Source organism: Callorhinchus milii, unplaced genomic scaffold (genome assembly GCF_018977255.1).
Source record: "Callorhinchus milii isolate IMCB2004 unplaced genomic scaffold, IMCB_Cmil_1.0 Scaffold3, whole genome shotgun sequence".
In the NCBI taxonomy this organism is placed as follows: Eukaryota; Metazoa; Chordata; class Chondrichthyes; order Chimaeriformes; family Callorhinchidae; genus Callorhinchus; species Callorhinchus milii.
The window spans coordinates 40,941,203-40,963,006 of record NW_024704744.1 but is presented as its reverse complement, the minus strand read 5'-3'; the positions used below and the strand labels follow the sequence as shown (position 1 = coordinate 40,963,006).

The following is a 21,804-nucleotide window of genomic DNA, read 5'->3' as shown; positions in this document are numbered from 1 at the left end:
CTGATGGTGGGGCAGGCGGGTGGGGGATGTGGAGCAGGCTGGAGCACATGAAAGGAACACATTAAAGAATTTAGGAACAAGTTAAACAATATAAGAATGTTTGCTTTTGATATTTAATGGGACACATTTAAATTATATTTTTGGAACATAAACAATGCTAGAAAGTCTTTAGCCAATATACTATTAATAAGAATAAAAGAACATGGGACTGAGTTTCCAGCACTGTATCCAATGCCCGTTTAGAACAGTGCTAGAAACTCTTTAGATTTGAGACAAAATATGTGAAATTGTAGATTTAGGCAGGTTTAAATATATATTTGCATACATGAGGAAAAAGGCAATAGAGGGGTACGTGAGAAAGAATTAGGAGAGGTGGAGGCTTGTATGGAGTATAAACACTGGCACAGACTAGTTGGGCCAGATGGCCTGTTTTGGTGATGTAACGAAATTATGTAATTCCTTGCGGTTTACTTATCTAACATTACCTCATGAAGTTTGTACAGTTTTTATAAGGAAATTGCCTCATCGGTTTGGCTACAAAGCTTATCATCATTAAGATTTCAAATTAGCTTTTTTAGCCAATACACTATTAATAAGATTAAAAGAATATAGAACTGAGAAAAAGTCAACTCACACCAACAACAACAACAAAATTACATTTGTCGGGAGGACGTTTGACTCATCTACACAGTTTTCACCAATGCCATACTCTTCTATTTCACTAAATAATGAAAAGATACAATTACCTTTTGGACATGTCACTGGGGTCAGTATTCATGTGACATTCCATTCAATTACACTGATGTGAGGAAGATATTCTTCCACAACGGCAACATTATATCATAATCATGGCCTCCTGTTCTTCTGGTGCTCTTGTTTTTACACAAAATGCTTCTTTATACTACTAATAATAATCGTATAAGAATCCTTGCATTTGTTATAGCACCTTATCATGTCTCTAAGATGTTTCAAAGTGCTTCACAGAATATACTATAAAAAACATTGACTGTGTATTTTGTGGGTGAAACGCGACAGCCAATCGCACACAGCAGTGTCCCACAAACAGTTGTGAATTGAGTGACCACCTTATTATTAATTAATAATAATTATCAATAATACATAATAATAATTATTAATCAATTAATTAATTATTTAAGATCACAGAGAATTGTGGAAAATACTTAAATTCCAAAGCCAGTTTTTTTGTTCGATCTGTGGAGAACTGGCTTCCAAACTAAGACCGAATTAAAGAATGTTCCACCTTTCCGAATTCAACACTGAATTCAACACAAGCTAAGGCTAAGGTCGGAATTCAGGCCTCAGGGTGAAGAGTGGGATTTGGGGGTGGGGGTGGGTTAAGAGTACTTCATCGTGTTCTGTAGGAAAACAGTGAGAGTATAATTATATAACAATATAATAATCCTTATATTTGATACAGCACCTTTCATGTCAGGAGCATGTCTCAAAGCACTTCAAAGAATATATCGTAAAGTATAATGAGTATTTCTTAAGCAAAACCAGTAGCCAATTTGCACACAGCAATGTCTCATAAACAGCCATGAAGCAAATGACTAATTTTTTTTATTTGGGAGATTGTTGGCCAGGGCACTGGGAGAAACACCCTTCTCATTTCAAATAGTGTCATGGGATCTTTAGTAGACGAGAGCTTGGTTTAACATCTCATCCAAAGGACTGCATCTCTGACAATGCAGCACACCCCAGCATTGGAGAGTCAGCCTAGATTATATGAGTTCAAATTCCCAGCCTAGGGCTTCAAACCACAACCTTTGACTGAAGAATTAAAAGCACTTTTGCGCTGCACCTTCCATCTTGAACCCTGGACCACCCAGTGGTGGTGATGGTGGGTGCCCCAGGGGCAGAATCATTGTCCTTCACTGCTCAAGAGAAGGCATCAAGGGTATTGATTGGAAGACACAAGGGACATCAGTCCCAATTGCTGATTCTTATTGATACCTGGCGGTTGTAGTGGGAATATTTGGTGGAATGGAATGCGCACACGTGTAGGTGGGTTGCATGGAATTTTCAGTTTGGTTTGGATATTGTTAAGCACGCTGGTGGGTTTCTGCAAGTGTCGGACACCTGACTGATCAAAAAGAAGAGACGAGAATGTTGCCAACTGAGCCAGGTTAACACACAGTATAGTTCTTATTGATTCCCTTTTTATTTTCATCATGTCACCTTTTTCATTGATCCAGTTTCATTTATTTCTTCACCGATCAATGATCTAGAACCTAGCTATTCTTGCATTCCTCACTCAAACCTTCCCCCTTTCTTTGTCTGGCCGCTACATCTGGACACAGTGTTCACTAATGGTTTATAGAGTGTCTTTAACAACGCTTTGGACTCACTTATGTGTTCATTTATTCACCCCAACATTTTAATTTGCTGTTGCATTTACTACCATAAACTGCATTGCCACTTTCAATATCTGGTTTACATTTATACCTAGAACCTTTTTATTGGCTTTCCAGATTTAATGAGGTAACTTTTATTTTTGAATCATAGTTGTTACTTTAGTACCATTATGTATTATATCATTAAATGTTATTTTCTGGTTCATCTGGTCGTTTGTTAAATCTTTAACCAGTTGTTATTATCTCTTTCCTGCTTTCCCACACAACATATCCATATCATCCACAAAAACAGTTATTCCAATTTTAATAGATTCATCAAACTCATGTAGAAATATTGTGTAGTAGAACACATTGAACTCCGAGGTGCTCCACTGGTCATAGTTGTCCGCTTACAACAAATGCTATCAATTGCTACCTTTTTGTTTCTTACTGTCTACCCATTTAAAACATTTGTTTTAACTCAAGAGCTTTCACTTTAGTTCCATTTCTACATTATGTGGTATCACATGAAATGTATTCTCAAAGTCAAAATATCTTAACATTCACCAACTGCCTTATTCACCTTCATCTTGTTACTTATTCACAGAATATTAATAAACATATACGCAAGCTATCTTTTGTAAACCCATGCTTGTTTGAATTGTTGCCTTTATTCTTCTTAAATACTCTTGAATTCCTTCTTGTGTTATCAGACTCCAATGTTTTTACTTCGACTATAGATATCCAATTTACAGGCATATTCTAATTCCCAAGATTATGATTTCTATTAAAAAAACAACAAATTACTTTTGTACAGCACCTTTCATATTGGGAGGACGTCTCAAGGCACTGGACAATCAATGATTTGGACCCGAGCAGGGGCTTTGGATCAGGAGGGGTGGAGGGCAGGGAGGGTTGGGGTAGGAGGGTGACCGAAGGCGCGGTTGAAGAGGAGGGTCTTGAGATGGGCGTTGAAACAGGTATGGAAAGAGCAAGGCCAAGGTACTGTGGCAAAGAGTTCCAAAGTGTGGGGGCAGAGAAGCTGATGACCTGACCTCCAATGGTGGGCTGGGCAGGGGACGTGGAACAGGCTGGAGCATGCTGAGCGGAGGAAGAGGTCAGGTCAATATGGTGTGAGCAGGTCACAAAAGTAGGAAGGAGCAAGGCCGTAGAGGGCTTTGAAGGTGAAAAATAGGAACCTAGCTATTTTCTGTTTTTCTGGTATTATTCCGAGATTTAATGTGGTGCAAAAAATTACAGACACATTTGCCCTATCTCTACTCTGGTTCCCTTATGTGTTATTGAAAGGGATTCCAATGGTCCTGATTTAATAATAATAATAATCCTTGCATCGATATCACGACTTATCATGTCGTTGAGACGCCACAAAGTGCTTCATAGGATATATTGTAAAGTGAATTGACTGTATATATTTATATATACACTCTGTATATTTTCTTGTGAATATTTAAACTCTAACTGCCAAGTTTGCCTATATAATAATATCCACTTCATTTCTAATTATTCTGATTTTGTGAAATGCTTCAAGACATTCTTTTACATAAAAGGAGTTGTATAAATGTAATTTGTTGTCATGCTGTGCACAGAGGTTGGCAGACACTATTGCCTACAAAACTCATGGCCACTACACTTTACAGTAAGTCCGCTTTCAGTCTTGGGTCCCGACCCCTGACTGTTCAGTGCTTTTGGACGTCCTCCCGCTGTGAAAGGCACTCTATAAATGTAATTTTGTTGTTGTTGTTTGAGAGCTGTTCCTGATGTGAAAGGTGACATATCAAATGTAAGGATAATCATTATTATTTTAACAAGCATCGCAACACTTGTTGTAGTATATTGGTTAGAGCACTCGCCTCACAAACAAAAGGACCTGGGTTCAATTCCCGGGCAGAGCGAAACATTGGGCAAGTTTCCTTGCTCCACACTCCTCTGTTTACCTAGCAGTAAGTAGGGGAAAATAATCCATTCGAAAAAAATAATTTTGGTCACTCACTCCACAACTGTTTGTGCGCAATTGATGAAAATTATTAAACAATTTTTGTGCTCCTTTTTCATCTCATTTCTTCCATATTCTTCCATATTGAATGGCTTGACTAGATCTTTAATACCTTGCCTGCGATAAATATTTCAAAAATATTTTTTTCCAATTCCACTAATACCCTTTGCAATTGCTTTTGTAAAGTTTTGGGTTTTGATTTATTAAAGTCATTTTTCATTTATTTTCAGATTTTCCTGTTTCCTTAAATATTAGTATTTTTTGCTCTTAGCTTTGGAACAACAAGAATCTACAACAAGGCTTTTGAAATGTGTCCCCAGCCAACTGGGCAGCAAATAAAGGTTTACTGAGAAGCAGTGTTATTGGAGATAGCCCAGAGCACTGATATCCAGTAGTCCTTGAAATAAAGCAGAGTCTCAGAGCTCAAATCAAGGCGTATTACATCAATTATGGGGCCTCAAAATCCTAGTATTAAAACATATTAAAACCCTGGACTTTAACTAATGTTATCATTACTTAAATAAATGCAAGTAATATAATTTATGTTTGTAAATTACAAGTCATTGCACTGCACTTTCTAAGGTCAACATGAACCAAGATGTATTGTTTCACTCACAATGATGAACTTTTTTTTAATTCAATGCTTTTGGAAATGCACAAAGCTAATCACCATAAGGGAAATCTTAGTATAGAATAAACAAATTAATATACAGGTATTCAGTATTATTATTGCCATTTTTCTTTTGCTTGGCGTGGTGTCTGGCATATGTGATAACCCATCACCATGTTTAAGAGTATCCAAACCAAACTGAGAGTTCCATGCATCTCATCTCCACATGGAGATTGTTGGAATGGAATGCTAACTCTCTCCGTGAAGGGATGCATCCTGCTTACATAATTCCGGTGAGTATTAGGCGCAGGTTGCCAAGAGCCTGGGTAAGAGCCTCTTGTGGTACTACAGGAGTCTAACCAGCTTAAACCGCATCACTTGCCATTGATATCACTACGCGGTAAGCTTTCCCGATGCTTATCCAGCTAGGACCACCTTAACCGTTAGGGCTTTGGCTACTAGTTTGTCAACCTGGCTCAATTTATAGGACTCTTACCTCTGAGTCAGTTTATTGATTCAAGCCTCACATTGGAACTTTGATCTTATAGTCTAGACTGGCACTCCAGTAGAGCACTGCATTGTTTTTTAATTTGTTAAACCGAGGTGCTACCCTCCTGGTTAGGTGGATGTTAAAGATCCCATGCACTATTCGAAAAGAGAAGCTTTGGAGTAATATTTTGCTCCTGGAGTTCTGGTCAACATCCTCAGATAAAATGGTACATTTACTTCATGGCTGTTTGTGGGGCAGTACTGTGTGCAAATTGGTTGCCTCATTCATCTACAATTCCAGTCACTGCACAGTAAATCCTATGACATGATTTGAAACATCTCAATGGCATGATAAGGTGCTATATCAAATGCAAGGATTATTATTATAAGGATTATTATTATTAGACAAGCTGGGGCTCTTCAGTCTTTAGAGAAGATGACTCAAAGGGGACCTTGTAGAGGTATATAAGATTTTAAATGGGATTGAAAAAGTAAACCAGGAGCAATACTTTAGGATGTACCACGATAGTAGGACAAAAGTGCATAAGTACATATAAAGTACTTTTATTATGTGAATCATGCTTTTTCTCCAACGTTCGTGACTAAGAGCTGACTTTTCCTGTGATTCTCCAGTCACCAGACTTGCTCACCTCTCTCTCCAGTCCCCAGGCTTGCCTAACACATTGTCTACCTTTCTGTTTGGACTAGTTCTTTCTTCGTTCTTTCTCTATTCTCTTGTTTTTTTTAGATTATTTAACTTTTTTTAAACTCTTTTGTTTCTCCACATTTGTCTATTCTTTCTTTCCTCTACATATCTCAGTCTCTGTTCCACCAGCACTACATTTCTACAAATGTTTTTTCTTCTCACCCCCATCAAATCACCTGCAGGATACTGCAAGGCTCCATCCTCGGCCCCCTTCTTTTCCTCATCTATATGCTCCCTCCCAGTGATGTAATCCGCAGACTTCCACATGTATGCGGATGACACTCAACTCTACTTCACCGCCTCCAGCTGCGACCCCCATTCCTCTGATGTCCTGTCAGCTTGTCTGACAGACATCAAGGCCTGGATGAGCGCAAATTTCTTCCAGTTAAACGTCAACAAGACGGAAGCTATACTCTTTGACTCCCGTCAACGTCTTCTCTCCTGCGGTTCCAGGAGTAGATGAACTCCTCAACCTATCCCTTGAATCCTCTGCTCCACCATCGGCGGCCGTGCCTTCAGCCACTATTCCCCGAAGCTCTGAAAGTCTCTCCCTCAATCTCTTCACATTGCCCCCTCTTTCCTCATTTTCAGATTATGCCTGGACCTTCCTCTTCGACCGTGCCTACGGTCTCCTTCCCCCTCCCCCGGGCTCGGCATCGGGCCCCACCATTGTTAAGAGATCTGAGACGCTGCTCGGCATGGAGGGCGCTATATTGTTGTTGTTGTTCCTTCTACCTGAGTCTGTGGATTCTGTTTCTCTGTTGCTCTTTAAAATTCTCACCTGCTTTAAAGAAACAGCTGAGCAATTTAATGCCCAACTGGCAACTGAGAAGAGCAGCGATAGACCCAGATACCAGGAAGGCCATTAATCCTCCCAGATAATGTTTCTTTATCTGTGTCAGAGCCAGGGAACCTAAGAACAAACAACATTCCTGCCAAGAACGTCAGCAGACATTTTAGAATGATTCCCCGTCAGCATCTGCGTTGAAGTTGTGTTTTTTATTTCATGTGGTTTTCTCCATATGTAGACGACCATAAGTTTTCAGTACTTTGGTTTGCCAAAATGATTATTAAACCCTTGAGAACAAGAAATGCTGAGAGTTGCTATAATAATGTGTTTTAATTTGCATTATTTCCCAATCTGGATTCAAATGTGCTAACTGAATATCAAAATGTGTATATTCAAATATGCTAATGTGTTAATAATGAAACATAATAACTATTAATATTGATATGTGCTAACTGTGAATACTTGTATACCCTAACTGTGAATATTGATAAGTGAAAACTGTTAATATTGAAATGTGCTAACTGAATATTGATATGTGCTAACTGTTACTATTGAAACATGATAACTGTTAATATTGAACATTCGCCACAAAATACAGTCAATCCACTTTGCAATATATTCTGTGAAGCACTTTGAGATGCCTCGACGACATGATAAGGCACTATATCAAATGCAGGGATTATTATCATAACTGTTAGCATTGAATATGCTCACAGTTATTATTGAAATATGAATATTGAAATGTGAATATTGCAATGTGAATATTGATATGTGATAACTGTTGACTTTGAAATGTGCTGTGAATATGTGGGAATCGCCAAAAGCCTTCATACAGTATTTGTGATATTCACAAAATATCTATTTGCAATTTCTGAAAACTAGCAGAGTTTTTATTTCAACATATTTTATTGTTTTACTGTTTTATTTCAACAGTAGTTTTTAGGAATATCTTATTAATTATTGTTGGAGTTAAATCTGTGTTCCAGGCCTGACCTACCAACCTACCGATCTACCAACTACCTCTATACCTACTACTTACTACCTACCTCCCTACCTACAACCTACTACTTACTACCTACCAACTCCCTACCTACTACCTATCTACTACCCACTACCTATCTACTACCTACCGACATCCCTACTACCTATCTATTAGCTCCCTCCCGCCCTCCCTAACTCCCTATCTACCTACTTCCTACCTATCTACTTCCTACCTATCCCCTACCACCTACCTATCTACTAGCTACCTATTTACAAAACACTGGTTAGGCCTCAGCTAGAGTATTGTGTTCAGTTCTGGCACCACACTTTAGGTGGCATAGGAGAGGGTGCAAAGGAGGTTTACCAGGATGGTACCAGGAATGAGGGACTTCAGTTATCAGGAGAGGCTGGAGAAGCGAGGATTATTCTCCTTGGAGCAGAGAAGGTTAAGAGGAGACTTTATAGAAGTTTTCAAAATTATGCCGGAATTTGATAGGGTAAACAAGAAGATACTATTTCCACTGGTGGGTGGGTTGGTAACCCGAGGACACTAATTTAAAATAGTTGTTAAAAGAAACAGAAGGGAGGTGAGGAGAAATTTTTTCACACAGCAAGTTGTTCGGATCTGGAATGCATTGCCTAAAAGGGTGGTGGAAGCCGATTCGATAACAACTTTAAGAGAGAAGTAGATAATTATTTGGAGAGGACAAGTTTGCAGGGCTATGGGGAGAGAGCAGGGGAGTGGGATTGATTTGGATAGCTCTTTTCAAAGAACCGGTACAGACACGATGGCCCGAATCGCCTCCTTCTGTGCTGTATAATTCTATGATTCTATGATATTTACCTACCTACCCTTCCTTTCGTAATAAAAATAAATCAGACAACTGATTCTTTTATTTCTTTTCATTCACCTGGTCAACGGGGACAATAAATTTCCTCATTTGTCAGCAGCACTAGACCTCCCAACATGAAAGGTGCTATATAAATGTACATTGTATTGTATCTCATATACAATAGATAATTGGTCACAATAGAGAACTGGCTCTTGCACCAATAAGCTAACGTGTTTTCTATATACTCATTGCAAGTTCTATGCTAGCAACAAAAGAGTCTAAATGGTGCCCAAACCTTGAAGCAAATCCAGGAAACAGAAGTAAAACAACATGATTTATGACCTGATTTAAATCTGTTAATCCACAAGATGTTATAAGTCTATAAACTATTCAAGTTGCTCCCCAGCTCTTTCATATATTGAATTTTGGCAGAAGGTGAATGATCTCCTCATTAAGTTTGGCTGATTCATTCAAGCCAACTACAGTATATTGTCGATATAGCAAAGCACTGCACTAAGTACAGCAACAATTGTACATTATTGAAGTCTACATGAGACACTCTTAAATAAATGTGGGCAATTAGTTACACTTTTGGTGTTCTAATTAGATAACCTTTGCCTTTCAGAAATGTGCTGTTGATTTGAACACTTCCTCAGACAATGGCAAAATTGTTTTTGTGAAATTCAATTAGTTGATTTCTAAACCCTTTCTACATCTGGACCTTTTTAAGTATAGAGTGATGGGGAGAGAAAGAGAGGCAAGGAGCCAAAGCCTCCACCGGTGAAATAAGTTAGGCCTCTGGGACCAGCCCTTTTCCCAGTTCTTGACCCCAAACAGTGATACAGGAAGGAACAAAGCTGGTGAGCTGTCCTGCTTCTGCCCTTTCAAATAAATCACTACAGAAATGGTACAGCAAGTGTACAGAGTTGTAATATTTTAGCCATGAAACAGACTGTCTTTTAAAAAAATACAGAGTGTGAAGGAAATGCCATTAGATCGTTAATGGTTATAACGTTTAGATTAAGTGTTGCATTTTCTTTACAGAACATTATACTGCACAGTTTCCTGTGAAAAATATAGCATTTTACATCAAACATTTACTTAGGTAACATTTTTTTCAAATCCTTTAAACCTGGGTTTCATTGTTGTGTGCACCTTCTTATATGAGACACCGCAACATTGGGGCTATGAAACATTACACACTTGGACATTGACCCACTTTCCATTAATCCTCTGAACCGCCACACCTCAGCATTACAATGGCTGCCCAGATCTTCCAACTGTTCTCTCTGTAACTGTAATCCTTGTGATAGCTTAGTGCCACAAACAGGGCTCACGTACACATCAGGAAAAAGTTCAATTCCATTTTTAGATAGTTGTGATTTTGGGGAACAATCCGAGAAACTAAAAAAGAAGCATGGAACCTTATTGGACTGCAACAACTACAACAACAACAAATTGTATTTACATAGCGCCTTTCATATCCAGGGATGCCCAACCCTCTTCACTATTTACACTCGATTCATAAAGGGAAAGAGCATCAAAATTTCAAATATGTTCACTTTAGAAATGTTTCTTAATGCTTAAGTGGAATTTCCTGTAGGGTACTTTGCATGGTCTGAAATCAGAATAAATTAGCAGCTCTTCCCATTCATTGGGAAATTTACAGTACATAGAACCATAGATAATACCTTCACCTGATTTGATATTGTACAAGTTGATCCTTTGACTGACAAGCTGTTATAATCCATATTTTATATAACAGCCTGTAGACGGATTACTATGCTGTGTTCAGGGTCCTAAATATTTAACCATTTGGCCACGCAAAACAAAACGTCTCTGATTCACAAGCCTCACTATAATCATTCTCTTCTCTGGAGATTCTTCTCCCCAGCAGTAAAGTTAGAGTTAAACCTGCCATTAACCCACACACAGAATAGCTAGGATATGGAGTGCCCTGGCAGGAGTGGTGGTTGAAGCAGAATCCATATTAGCTATCAAAAGGGGACTTGATAAATACCTAAAATGGAGTAAACTCCAGGGTAATGGGAAACGGCAGGTAAAAAGGACTGAAAGGATTGCTCTTAAAAGAAAGAGCACTGACACAATGTGGTGAATCCTGTAAATATCTATGTTCTATGTACTGTAAATTTCTATGGCTCTATTTTTCTAATTCAAATATCAATTCACAAAGTGGTATCCATAGTACAGCATCAATACCTTTTACTCACAACTAAACCACAATCTCTTAACCTCTTCTCTGTTGTACTGCCTCTACTTTCCACGTGAGCAACTTTCCAAAGATTCCAAGCTCACCAAGATTTGAATACTATTCATATAGGTTTGGAGTCTTGTAGCTCAGTGGTTAGAGCACTCGCCTCGAAAGCGAGAGACCTGGGTTTGATTCCCGTCAGGACAAAATGTTGGGAAAGTTTCCTTACTCCACACGCCTTTGTTTCCCTAGCAGTAAGTAGGAACCTAGTTGTTAGCCGATTAACGTATTGCTTTTCTGAGGGTAATAATTCCTTAAAAGAAAATAATAATAATAAATTGGTCACTCAATCCACAACTGTTTGTGAGACACTGCTGTGCGCAATTGGCTGCCGCTTTTTGCCCACAAAATATACAGTCAGTTCATTTTACAGTATATTCTGTGAAGCGCTTTGAGACATCTGAAAAATGTGACAAAGCACTATATCACATGCAAGGATTATTATTATGTCTGGAGGTTCTGTAATAATAAAAATAGTAATAATTGACAGCCTTATCATGTCATTAAGAGGTCTCAAAGCACTTCACAGAATATACAGTAAAGTGGGTTAAGCAAAACACCCATAAAACAAAGTCCTTCACTGGTACTGCAAAACAGGATACAGGAAAAGCTTGTCATTTGTTAGATAATGCTTCTTTCATTTTGAATTTCCAACCTTTCTCCCCTCTCTCGCTCACTGGCACAACCTTTCTCTATTTTACCAATATGTTATTGGTCATTACTACTCTCGACATTTCCTCACTTGTTCCTTCCAAGTTCCAAATTTATTATTTTATACCCTTCCCCTCCTCCCTTCTCTGACTATGTTGAAATTGTGAGAATTACAGCATCTTCTATTGTAACTCAATTGTTTCTCTCAACTTTTAGAACATACAACTTATTTTAGTCTTGCATTCCTCTCACAGCCTATATGCTTTACAAGACAAATTAGTGTCACTTTACCATTAGGTCTTGATTTCTCTCTTGCTATCTCTCTTCCACTTTTTCTAACATTGTGAGGAAATATGGCATGATTCTCTCAGATTTCTCAACACTGTAAATTAAAAACAGACAAATGAAACAAACAGCATATTACTAAGCCAATTGTGCTTTTTGAAATGTAGTTTTAATTATTTTCTGTCTGATTTGTGTTTCATTACACATCCTTTCCTTCTCCAATGCAACTCCTGAGCCATAATGTATGTGAACTAGGTAGTAATTTGTTCTCCTTATTGACAGCTCTATTTCTTGATTCTGCCCAGAGCCTTTCTGCCATACAGAGATTAGAAACTTACTGGGCAAGAATTGGAAGATGTATAGCTGCATCCCACTGAGCAATGCAGCACTAATGCAAAGCACTGTGTTAGCAGCTCTTGTACACATAGGTGTCAACCTGACTCAATTGATAGCATTCTCAGTTTAAGTCCCAGGTTGCGATTTGAGATTCTTTGTCAAAGATAATAGTTCAGTACAGTGTTGGAGGAGTGCTGCATTGGTGGAGGAGCTGTCTTTCAGATGAGATGTTAAACCAAGGTTGTGTCTATTCAAAAAGAGAATGGAGTTTCCCCTGGTACCCTGGCCAAAAATTCTCCAAATAAATTATGTCATTGTCGTTCATTTTATTGTTCTGTGCAAATTGGTTGCGGTGTTCTCCTATCGCTACACTTAATAGCAATTACCTGTGAAGCGCTTTGAAATATTTCTACATTATTGGCACTATGTAAAACGGAAGGATTATTAATAGCAGTGCAGTAATGAGTGGGGAATAATGAGCAAAGCATCCCAGGTATAGGAAATGATGAAGGGAGAGCGTTTTGTAAACAGGTGCGGGAGGATCATAATAAGGATAAACCAAAAACCTGTAACTCCTGCAAAGCATACATGTGGGAGGATATTGTAAGTAAAGTAAGTTGTTTTCCAAAGAAAAAGCAAAGGAGAAGTTGCAAGAAACATCTGAATAACATTAGAAAATAGGCTCTGGCGGCAAACAGAAGTCATACAATGCCACAAGGAATAGACCACCCATTCCCACCGTTATGTTAGCTGAGAAGAACGTCTTCCAGCTCTTCTGGTTTGAGATTATTGAGAGAACAGAATGTTCTTTGTTTATGTAGCCAGTGCAAGAGAAGTATTGCATACATAATAATAAAATTAATCCTTGCATTTGAGAAAGCATCTTTTCACATCTTCGAGAGTCTCAAAGTGCTTCACAGAATATACTGTAAAGAATACTTTGTGGTCGAAACACAGTAGCCAATTGCACACAGTGGTGTCTCACAGAGTCGTGGATTGAGTGACCAAATTATTATTATTTTAAAAAAATTTGAAGGGATTATTACTCCCAGAAAATCAATCTGCCAATCAACTAACAACCGGATTCTGACTTACTGCTAGGTAAACAGACGTGTATGGACTAAGGTAACTTGTCTAACATTTCACCCTCCCTGGGATTCGAACCCAGGACCTCTTGTTTGTGAGGCGAGTGCACTAACCGCTAAGCTACAGGACTCCACAAGATAAGGTAAAAAGCACATCAGGATGATACTAATAGTGAATTAAAATACACTAAGTTTGTATTTTGTAGCAATAGAGGACCTAACACCAAACTATATGCTAATAATAACATAATAATAATCCTTGCATTTTATGTTGAGATTTTTCATGTTATCAAGAGATTTCAGAGTCATTCCAGGAATCACTCTAGTGACTGTATTCTGTAGGTGAATGCACAGCCAATTTGCACAAAGCAATGTCCCACAAATAACTATAAAATAGATGGTAATAATAATAATACACCTTGCATGTGATAAAGCGCCTTATCACATTGTTGAGATGTCTGAAAGTGCTTGACAGGATATTACTGTGAGTTGTAACAACTGTAGTTGGAAGCAAACCTGGCAGTTAATTTGCCCACAGTAATGCCCCACAAATAGCTATGAAGTCAATAACCAATTTTATTTTGGGGATTGTTAGAAGCTACTTTTTCTTTTTGAATAGTGCCGTGGTATCTTTAACATTCACATGAACAGGTAGCAAGGACCTTGGTTTACCACCTCACCCTAAGGAAATACAGTTGAAATACACTAACTAGCACAATTTATAGAAAGGAACAGCCACATTGGCATTGGTAATAAGTACATTATGCAGAAACTGCTAATGTCACACAGGTGTAATATTTCAATGTGTTTGTCCTATTCCAACCCACTTCTCTTCGTTTAAAACCTTTGCAGCCCCATTCTACCTTGCACAAAATTCTGCATTGTTACTTTTATGCTTTCCATAGCATCCCATACTCATAGCCTTTATTCTTCTGACCCTGGTGCTCATTCTATTGCTTTTCCCTTGCTCTCTTTGTCTAACATTGATGGGTGAGCCTTTAGCTGTTATGCTTCTAATTTCTGAATTTCCCTTACAAAATCTCTCTATTTTGCTTCTTCGCTTCCTATCATCAAACATATGTCAAGAAGATTTCTCTTTCACTATGCTTTTGGTGAAGATTCTTAATCCTCCCCCTCCTCCTCTCTGCTTGTTGCACCTTATCATACCTGCACTTTTGAGACATTTATGTGGAAAGCTCTATTTAAGAGCAAGTTTACTTGTATATTTACAATGCAAATGGATTAAGGTAATTTGGTTGCTATCTCTACTTAAACGTTAGGGGTGGAGGGAAACAGTGCACAAAATGCTATTCATTAAATAAAGAATAGAATGTAATGTATTTAGATCAACTTTAATTTTGATCCTATTGATTCTAAATGGGAATTCAGACCTCACTGAATATAGTAAGATATGATAAATGCATCCATCTTAATGATTGTTTGGGGGAGGGGGTTATAACAGTTCTTACATCCAATCAGTTCTCTCATATCCCAATCGTTGCTGAGCTACCTTCCACTTCTGTAATTGTGCACTGGTAGCCAAAGAGTACTTGTATCAAAAGCCATTATTTAACTGTTGCTGAGTTTCAGTTATTGGGGACTAAAATGCAGGGATTCATAGAAATGTAGAAACATAGTAACAGAGACCGTTTTACATATCTTTCGCCATATGCAATATGCCATTGCTACCTGCAGCCTCTTCAGCTCTCTGACATCATTCTGCAATAAGAGCGCAATCCTTGCCAAGTTCTTTGATAAGAAAGTTGATGTAAAGAAACTCTGTTCCAACTATGTAATCAGCCATCTTTCAATGCAACGTCTGTTTTTTAAGCCACATATTAATCAGATATTGCATCATTACAACACTGAACAGTTTATAAATATTATAAATATTTCTAGCCATGGGATACAATATTATTATTATTATTCACTGATCCCCAAAGTGTTCTCAGTTGAATATAGCTTATTCCATACAACTTTCAAAGATCCCCTTAACCTTTAGTCTGCTGTGTGGTCCTGGGAATTCTGTACTCAATGCTACTTTCTCTTACATTTTCAGCTCACATATAAGGGCAAAAGCTTCATTCTTAATACTGCAAAAAAAAGGGCTCAAATACCAATGTAATACTACAGTGCTGCAGACAAACTTGTCTTTGTGTGATGGAGCCCTAGGGTTTGTAATTGAACATTCTTAGATCCAAACCCCATCTAGTCTCAGTTTGTAAGACCGTTTGGCCTTAAAATTTAAGATTGCCAGAATTGTGTGTTTTTTTTAAATTCAGACTTAATTTGGAAGCTGGTTCTTTTTAAAAGCAGGAGAAAATTGACTTCCAGATTAAGACAATTTATGAATTCTCCACAATCCTGCACCATCTTCAATGTTAAGACAAAATGGACCATGAGTTAAGATTGGATGGTGTATCGGGCCTGATGTTAATTAGCAGCTCTTTCTGGATTTTAGTAATAATAAATGTACTGTTGTTAGTTTCATTATTGTGCTGTTAGGATTTGTTTCAGTGTTACTGTCTGTGAAATAAGAATTAAAAAAAAGGCCAACTCTGGCAGATGATCTTATCCTAGAACCTGACAACAGCCTACAGGATAATCCTTCACCACAGTAAAGTCTATAATATTCACCAGAGTAAAGTTTGCAACCTCTATAATGTTAAATAAAAAAGAAACATAGATTTTCCCACCCTTCCCCTTTTTCTCTTCTATATTTTTATTTTAACATCATTTGTAATGAATATTCCATACTATCTCTGTGCTAACATTTTCTTCTTTAAATAAAAACTTAGCAGTCTATATTCATTTATTCATTGACCAGGCCAGTCTCTACAGTACAATACTATTTACACTTAAATAACGCCTTTCATGTTGGCAGGATGTCCCAAAGCGAGTAGGTGAGGAGAGGAAAGAAGACCTAAAATGCTATCAGGTGGGTAAATGCAATACTTTTTGCACAGGTTTACACACTAAATCAAGATGACTACACCTAGGTTTGAAATTCCTCATACTCTTACCCTTTAAGAGTGTTTTGTCTTAAAATTCAAGATTATACAAAATTGTGGAAAATTCTTAAATTTAAAAACTGCAGAAATATGACTTTCAGATATAGAGTGAACTGAAGAATTTTCCACAATTTGGTGCTACCTTAAATTTTGAGACAAAATGTCCCTAATGTGTATAACTATGTGGAATTTTGGGCCCAGGATGCATTATACAATTGTTGGTCCAGGGAGTCTCATCATATCTAAACCACAAAAAAAGTTTGTGGCATGGCAAGAGTTAATACTGTACTGCAGGATCTGAGAAACTTTCCATTCAGTGGATTACATTTTGTCCACCTTCCTAAAAGGAATATTGTTCAATGTTATTGTCTATGGAGTGAAAATTGAAATAGGTGATTTGTTTTCCAAATTCTGCATAGTCTTCAATTTTAAGACAATGAATCTTAAATATTAGAGAGAGCAAAATGCTGCAACCAGAGTGTTTGTATATGGTTTATGTCAACCTTGCTTGTTGTGAACAATAAATTCAGTGAAACACTTTGGAATAAAGGTGGTGCCGTTGTATATTGCAGATGTTTTGCTCTTTTCTGCTCCCAGACATGAAATTCGATGTTTCCCCATTTTGACTGCCTGTTAATGGTCCGGCTAGTTACTTTTCTAAAATCCTTAAGGGATGGCTTTGAATTCAAATCCTTGGATTTGATTTGTGTTCCTCTGCTCAATAGCCCACTTAGAATTAGTGGGTTATTGAGCATAAAACAAATGGTTTCATTGTAGAGGTTCTTTAATTACCAGGCAGACTGTTTTATGACTGTTTGGAGAAGGAGATCTATGTACAGCCAAAACTGTCATAGCTGCACTAATGTGCAGTAAATTAGGGGTCTGACAGCACTATCCTACTTTTTGTTCTATCTCTCTGTAATTTTGCCATACTTAATCTTGGTTTATTAGTCCCCCATAAAAGCCTCTTAAACAATAGACAAGTTACAGAGAACTCAAGGAGTAACACAGAAATGCAATTCACTGTTCATGTAACAGATAGCTGCAATATTTTAAACATCCTCTGTAAAATGGGGGAAGCTTAAAGCTTTGTGTACGATCTGATTGTATTTTTATTAGGTCAATGTTGAAGCCTGAGAACAACAGGTCTCATATGTTTTAGAAATGAACATCCAATATTTGAGTCCCAATTCTCCTTAAAGTGTGAAACTGAATGGGTTAATTTTGAAAAGTTTGAATGGGCTGACCCTTTAAAGAATTGTACTGAAGAATATTTAGCTTCTTTGGAGTCCTTCATATATATCCACAGTATCATTTTTTGATTCCCAACAAGAGCTCCATCTGGCAGCTGGCAGGGAGTCACTCAGGCAAATGCTTTCAAAGCATTTTGTTTGTTTTTTTCTGTCTGACCCAAGTTATATGGCAATGTTGTAGGGGAAAGAGAAAGGAAATGCATCTTACCTCCTTGGCAGCCTAGTATATCTATAAATATATGTGTGTGTGTGTGTGTAGGCGAGTGGGGGGATTGGGGAATTTAAGCACCTGGATTCCCCGGGGCTCTAATTTGGGGTCTAAATGTCCTTGTTCCTTAGTGTTTCAGTGATTGTGTGTGTAGGGATGTATGCAGGGGAAGGGAAAGAATGAAGATGCATGTTGCAGTGCTTTGTGTTTATTTAGTGTGTAAGATGCCCCTGAGTTCACTGGCAGTCTAGGGATGTCCTCTCAACCCACACACCACCTATTTTGTTTTTAGATTTGAGGAGACCTATTCAAATTGTGGGTGGTCTACATCCTGAATCAATCCACAGACGTGCATTAATGTTATTCTCCCTAAACCTCTTCTATGTCCAGATTAGATTTTATGTCTAGTATACATAATTTCCCTAAGAAAGTTAAGTCACAAATATGGTCTTTGGCACGTGCTTTCTTATAAGAATATCACAAGCAATAAAATACCATTCAATGTATCAAGCTTGTCTATTGATCAGGGTTTAGGTAACTCTGCTTGGATAGAGTTAATAATTCTGTCCTCCCCTGTTTGATGTGAAACACACTGTTACACAGCCTATGATAAGAACCTTAAACTGTCTTTCTCATGTGAATGCTTTCAATGTGGAGTCCTGTAGCTTAGTGAGTTAGAACACTTCCCTTGCAAGTGAGAGGACCTGGGTTCAATTCCCAGGCAGGTTTCCCTACTACGCACACCTGTATTTACCGAGTAATAAATAAGAACCCCGTTGTAAGTCGATTGGCGGATTGCTTTTCCTGGGGGTAACTCAATCCATGATTGTTCGTGGGACACTGTGTCCAATTGGCTGCACAGCACCCACAGCACTCACAAGTATACAGTTAATTCACTTTACAATATATTCTGTGAAGCGCTTTGAGAGGTCTAGAAGATGTGAAATGCAAGGATTATATAGTTACAATTATTTAAATTTGCCAAGTCTATTTTCCCTATTTCATTGTTTATTACAACAAGAGAAACAGGCATAAAAACCTTTGTAGTGTTCTACAAGCTAGGGTGCATCTAACACTGATATACCCCACTGTCCCAACACTTTGTTATAAAATAGCAACTCTAAATCGCACAGCACAAAGTAGGCCTCTGAGATGGCAAGTCTCCATGGAATTAAAATCATTATGGTGGCCCCATCTTAAAGTTAGAAAATCAGTCAACATACCATGTAAACAAGAAGAGAATGAAAAAATAAACCTTGGAGTGAGTCAGGACTGCGTAATTCACTGACCCTTCAAGTTCATGAGTTATGGGACTGCTTGGTACTTTATCACTACCCCATCCAGTCTCTGGCCATCCTCTGTTTACTTCCTCTGCCACAAATTGTTGAACTCCCTTTTGAAATAATCCTCGGCATTTCCTGTATTAGACAAACCTTAATTTAATTTGTCAATTAGACTGGGCAAGAAAAAAGCCCTCCTCATCTCCACCTTTTCTGTGTTTTGAACTTAATCCCAGGCAAATGTACATTTTTGAACGTCAGAATGCTATTGCAACACCGCAAGGAGTTTTGTGAGGAAGAGGAAGTAAGACAAGAGATCAGCTTGGGTGCTGAACATTGGATCATGACTGGAGGATTGATCAGATAAATCGACTAGTAACATACAGGCCAACTAAAGGTGGGTGGGGGGGAGGAGAGCAGGGGGGGATGTGATGGAGGCCTGTTTGGAATATAAACACTGTCACAGATGAGTTGGACTGAATGACCCGTCTCTCTGTATCATTCTTTGTGAATACCTATTCCGATTATATCCCTCAATCTCACTCTTCATATCAATTCCCCCACCCACATCGTTATCACAGCTGGTCTTGACATGTCTGACTAGGTCATTTCTGACCACTTTTCATCTCCCTCCCATTTCCTAACTACATCCTATCGCCTTCGCCAAACCCTCCATTATCTCCTTCTACCCCTAGATAAAACACCCCCATCCATGTATCTCAAATACCCTCTCATCCCCTGAACTTCTCTCGCTATGGCCTTCCATTTGCCCTGACTTCAACTCTGCCAGCAAACTGTTGAACAGCTGCCTCTCCTCCACCTTCAACACACTTCCTCCAGCCCAAAATCTAGAACCATTTCCCATCCCAACCCCTCCTCCTGGGACAACATTAACTTCTGCTTCTTAAAATTCCAATCCCACACATTCGAATGCAAGTGGTACAAAGCTGGCCTCACGATCTATTGCCAAATCTGTCTTCCCATCCAGCTCAGAAAATACTGCCTCTCCCTCTGCAAGGCAAAACAAGTAATATTATTATTATTATCACCTATAAATCTAAATACGAGGAGGTCGTGGATTTCTTCATGTTCAAAACCATTAAAATCTGCCTAATCAGATGTTCCTTTTTCATTCCTCCTTACACGTTGTTCCTGAGCCCGGCGGGGTGACAGTACTCCAGGACACTGCTGATGACAGATGCGCCAGCCTGGCTTATCGTTGGCAGGACATGAAAGGCCAGACCAGTCTTTGGGAGCAGGGATTCTTCCCACTTGGTTCCTATAAATCCTGCAAGCCAAAACCCAGATGTTTAGAGTAGTCCCAGCTGAATGAACAGAAAGAATTGTGCCAGGTGGTATTTTCAATGGCAAGCTATGCAGTTTTAGCTGGTTAGATTCCAACAGTTCCCTATCCCACACTCTGGAATCTCCACGCCTTGGTTCTTACCAAACTGTGTCTAATATTCTCCTGAACTGGGTAAGCATGGTGGTCCCTCCAGGAATAGATGCAGGGAAACGTCTTTGTGTAAGTGGCATAAATATGTGGAATTCTCAGTCTGGTTTGGATATTCTTAAGCATGGTAGTAGGTTTCTGCATGCGCCAAACATCCTCTGCAAGGCAAAAACCTATTATTATTATTTAGCTGCCCAAAAAGAAAATTGGTAAAATGTGTTGACCATAAAAAATAAATGCACTTTCTCTCTATGTTTAGTAACATCCTAACATACTAATCATTGAACCAGCCTCTGATCTTTCTATATTCCTCCACTCACCTGTGGTTGAGAGAGCATAAAGTTGGGTAATGGTCTCAGTGGGCAGGTAGCATCTTTTGTCCCCTACCACTCAACATCTTCCCCACTTGATTGTGACTGAAGCCACCTCAAGTCAACAATGTGTGTAAAGCAACATTATGTCTCTCCCTCACTGTCGTGTTACCATGGGCCATGGAGTGTTACCCCAACAGACTGTTGCATCACAGTGCTAATTTTAACTCTGTGTTTTGCAGCACAGGCCTGATGCTAGTGGAATGACAAAGAAAGCCGGGAGCCTTGGCCTTCAGTGAGAAGACACCAATGTTGGTTTGCTCTTGAGGAAAAGCTCTCTCTGCTAAAACTACCAAAAATATATTCCATAGGTAGATACTGGAGCCAAGTTTCACTGCACATAAAATTATTAGAATTACTTCACAAATTAGTAATAAATCTCTTTTGAAATGTGATTATTGCAACAGACGATAATAGTTTGGGTGAAAACTTACAAGAGAAGGGTAGATTAGCAGAGGGATTTACCTCATAACAAATGTCAAATGTACCTTAGGTTTACGAAAAACGACTGATTCTGCAGTAACACAGTTAATACAGCTGTTGAAGAGCCAACATCTTTTAACTATTAGCACCAACAAACTTTCAAAAATATATATTTTGAGCTGTTTTTTCTGTGGTGAAAAGTGCGGTAATGCTGGCAAAGCTGCAAGCATGTAATGGATGTAATGCAGAGGAGTGTGGAAGAAACCGATGATCAAAAGCAATGTTGTATTTAGGTGAAAAATGACTGGGTCTGGATACCATCAGCAATCATGTCTTAAAGCACAGCTTCAATGATAAATCAAGGTTCAGAAGATGCAGCCTTTTAGTTTATAGTCATGT

The 21,804-nt window shown here is 38.5% G+C and overlaps 1 non-coding gene across 1 annotated transcript; it reads left to right on the top strand.

The window, feature by feature from the left end:
- Positions 1–11,124: 11,124 nt before the first annotated feature.
- Positions 11,125–11,196, top strand: trnas-cga. Its single transcript has one exon. It is a non-coding gene; the product is annotated as a tRNA-Ser (tRNA).
- Positions 11,197–21,804: the final 10,608 nt, after the last annotated feature.